Source organism: Bison bison, unplaced genomic scaffold, assembly GCF_000754665.1.
Source record: "Bison bison bison isolate TAMUID 2011002044 unplaced genomic scaffold, Bison_UMD1.0 scf7180017864068, whole genome shotgun sequence".
Classification (NCBI taxonomy): Eukaryota; Metazoa; Chordata; class Mammalia; order Artiodactyla; family Bovidae; genus Bison; species Bison bison.
Window position 1 is genome coordinate 2,079,274 of NW_011494640.1, and position 4,435 is coordinate 2,083,708.

Here is a 4,435-nt window from a genome sequence, read left to right on the forward strand (position 1 = left end):
CATGGCTGCAGTCACCATCTGCAGTGATTTTGGAGCCCAAAAAAATAAAGTCTGACACTGTTTCCACTGTTTCCCCATCTATTTCCCATGAACTGATGGGACCAGATGCCATGATCTTCGTTTTCTGAATGTTGAGCTTTAAGCCAACTTTTTCACTCTCCACTTTCACTTTCATCAAGAGGCTTTTTAGTTCCTCTTCACTTTCTGCCATAAGGGTGGTGTTATCTGCATATCTGAGGTTATTGATATTTCTCCGGGCAATCTTGATTCCAGCTTGTGTTTCTTCCAGTCCAGCGTTTCTCATGATGTACTCTGCATTTAAGTTAAATAAACAGGGTGACAATATACAGCCTTGACATACTCCTTTTCCTATTTGGAACCAGTCTGTTGTTCCATGTCCAGTTCTAACTGTTGCTTCCTGACCTGCATATAGGTTTCTCAAAGGCAGGTCAGGTGGTCTGGTATTCCCATCTCTTTCAGAATTTTCCACAGTTTATTGTGATCCACACAGTCAAAGGCTTTGGCATAGTCAATAAAGCAGAAATAGATGTTTTTTTGGAACTCTTGCTTTTTCCATGATCCAGCGGATGTTGGCAATTTGATCTCTGGTTCCTCTGCCTTTTCTAAACCAGCTTGAATATCAGGAAGTTCACGGTTCACATATTGCTGAAGCCTGGCTTGGAGAATTTTGAGCATTACTTTACTAGCATGTGAGATGAGTACAACTGTGTGGTAGTTTGAGCATTCTTTGGCATTGCCTTTCTTTGGGATTGAAATGAAAACTGCCCTTTTCCAGTCCTGTGGCCACTGCTGAGTTTTCCAAGTTTGCTGGCATATTGAGTGCAGCACTTTCACAGCATCATCTTTCAGGATTTGGAATAGCTCAACTGGAATTCCATCACCTCCACTAGCTTTGTTTGTAGTGATGCTTTCCAATGCCCACTTGACTTCACATTCCAGGATGTCTGGCTCTAGGTCAGTGATCACACCATCGTGATTATCTGGGTCGTGAAGATCTTTTTTTATACAGTTCTGTGTATTCTTGCCCCCTCTTCTTAATATCTTCTGCTTCTGTTAGGTCCATACCATTTCTGTCCTTTATTGTGCCCATCTTTGCATGAAATGTTCCCTTGGTATCTCTAATTTTCTTGAAGAGATCTCTAGTCTTTCCCATTCTGTTGTTTTCCTCCATTTCTTTGCATTGATCACTGAAGAAGGCTTTCTTATCTTCTTGCTATTCTTTGGAACTCCGCATTCAGATGCTTATATCTTTCCTTTTCTCCTTTGCTTTTCGCTTCTCTTCTTTTCACAGCTATTTGTAAGGCCTCCCCAGACAGCCATTTTACTTTTTTGCATTTCTTTTCCACGGGGATGGTCTTGATCCCTGTCTCCTGTACAATGTCACGAACCTCATTCCATAGTTCATCAGGCACTCTATCTATCAGATCTAGGCCCTTAAATCTATTTCTCACTTCCACTGTATAATCATAAGGGATTTGATTTAGGTCATACGTGTATGGTCTAGTGGTTTTCCCTACTTTCTTCAATTTAAGTCTGAATTTGGCAATAAGGAGACTTAGGTGAAATCAAATCTAAACACCACTGTATGTAGCATGTGGCATTCAAGACCCTCAGGTGGTATGAACTTAACCTATCGCTTACCTCTGGATCTTCGCTCATGCTGTTTTCTCTGTTGCCATCTCCCCATCCTTCCAGTATGTTACATACCAAATTCATCTATATTGGGAAAACTAACAAAATACAACATTTTCTCAAGCTTGCACATGCTATGTCTCTAGTAAGATATAAGACATGAAGAGAACAAATGTCTGAGAACAAGTGGGTAAGTGTCTCTGAGATGTGGAAGGTTAGATGGGGAGATTAACGTATATGTGGAAGTCAGAATAACCCAGGAAATTAAAAGAACATGAAGACATCTGGATTCTCTTGTAAAAAAAAAAAAATTAAGTATTAAGTATTCTTGCTGTCAAAAAGGACAAATCTAGGAAACTGAGGCAGAAATTTAGGTGACATTTCTTCAAAAGTCATCAATCTTAAATTCACATTAGTTTTCTTGTTACTTCATAATATATCCATGTTTTAATAATAGGTAATACTTAAATAGCATTTACTATACACCAGGTATGTTTTAAGTACTTTACACTGTCTAACTTGATCTTCATCATAATCTCCTAAGATAGGTACTAATATTTTTTCAATTGAAATGTAGTTGCTTTGTGATAATATATTCAAGTGTACAGCATAGTGATTCAACATTTTTCTGTTATACTCCATTTAAAGTTATTATAAGCAGAGACTTCCCTGGTGGTCCAGTGGTTGAGAATCTGCCTTCCAATGCAGGGGATGTGGATTCTATCCCTGGTCAGGGAACTAAGATCCCATTGAGCCTGTGCTGCAACTGCTGAGCCAACACACTCCAGAGCTCATGCTCCACAACAAGAGAAGTCCACACGCTGCAACCAAGACCCAGTGTGCCCCCAGAGTTATCAATACTGGCTATATTCTCTGTTCTATACAGTGCATCCTTATAGCTTATTTCTTTTATACATAGCAGTTTGTACCTCTTCATCCCCTGCCCTTATCTTGCCCCTCCCATCTTCCCTATCCCCACTGGTAACCACTAGTTTGTTCTCTACATCTGTGAGTTATACTATCCTCACTTTGTACTGAGGAAACTGAGGCACAGAGAGGTTAAGTAATTTCTTAGGGTCACGCAGCTCACAAGTGGTAGAGCCAGGATTTGATTCCATGTAAGTCTGGCTCAGAGAAGATGCTCTGGATAACTATAATATTGAAAATACTGCCTTACATTGCTATGAATAAAACTGACACTCCAGGAAGCAGTATTGTATTTTATGCTGTGGTTTCAGGACCCCCAGAGGCCTGCATAATCCAGGCTGAAAACTACTGATCTTGAGGACAGACTTGCCAACCTTGGTCCCAGAATAACAGAACCAAGGAAGAGATCCGAACTCCTGATGTCCAATGACACATGGCTGGCGCAGAGCCAGTGGCATTTCCTCAAAAATTCAAGACTCCTGGGAGAGCCAATAGAGAGCAAGTTAATCAGGAAATGAAGACATACAGGAGGGAAGCGAGGGCCTCGGGGTCACAAAACAGCTGAGATGTGTGGGCACAGATCTAGAGGGCAAAAACCTAATGAACATCCTGCCATCGTACGGTTATTTTCTCCACAGAGCCTGTAGGAGGCAGATGTAAAAGGATTAAGGCCCTAGATGTTTCTAGTAGATGCTGAGATGGAAGTGTATGTTGTTCTAGATTCTTTCAGTAGCAATTGTCAGATACAAAACTGGCTTTTTGTAACAGAAAAGTCCATAAAGACTTCAGATATACCTGGATCAAATGATGCTGTTAAGAAAATGACTCCTGACTCTCTAACTTTTCTGTGTTTCTTTCATTGTCAGCTAAGTTCTCCCCGAAAGGTGGCAAGATAACCACCAAGAACTTCAAGTTTATATTTTATTTCCTTAGCCATCTCACAGGGGGGAAATTTTATTTCCCAATAGCTGTGGCAAAAGTCCTAGGATTGCATCTCATTTGGCCAAACTTGGGTCACTAACACACCTCCACCCTCACCCCAGCCAGTCCCTGTAGCCTGACGTGGCAGGGATGGAATGCTTTGATTTGTCAGGCCAGGGGCATCTGCACACACTGGAACTAAGGCAGCCACCCTAAACTTCATGGACAGAGAGAGTGGGAGGAAGGGTAGATTCCCAAGGGAAAATCAGTGTTCATATCAGAAGAAAGAGGAGTGAATGCTGGGCAGGTAAAATCAGTAGTCAACCTTTACAAGGTGAGCAGGAGCCACAGGTAAACGGGTCACATGCATAGTGGTCCATTTGAGTGCCCTTCACCCCTTACCCTGGGTTAATTGAACACCCTCAAATCAATTAAGCAGGATTTCCCTTGTGGCAAAGTAGATAAGAATTCTGCTTCATCCAGGAAGATACCACATGCCACGGAGCAGCTAAGCCTGTGCACCACAACTTCTGAGCCGGTGCTCTAGAGCCCATAAGCCACAACTACTAAGCCTACATGCCCTAGAGCCTGTGCTCTACAACAATGGAAGCCACTTCAATGAGAAGCCCGTGCACCCCAAAGACAAGTAATCCCTGCTCGTGGCAACTAGAGAAAGCCCATGAGCAGCAATGAAGACCCAGTGCAAACAAAACTAAATAAAATTTTTAAATGTTTTAAAAAAATCAATTCAGCAAACATTTCCTGAGTATTTGCCATGTACAAAGTCAAGTACCTTCCACATAGTAGATGCACAGCAAGACATTCCCCTGCCACCAGCCCCAGTAAGGCAATTACCAGACTCAAGCTATTGCTTCCACCCTGAGGACTGTAACAGCCAAACTTCTATTCTCAGAAACCAGCTCTAATGTCATCT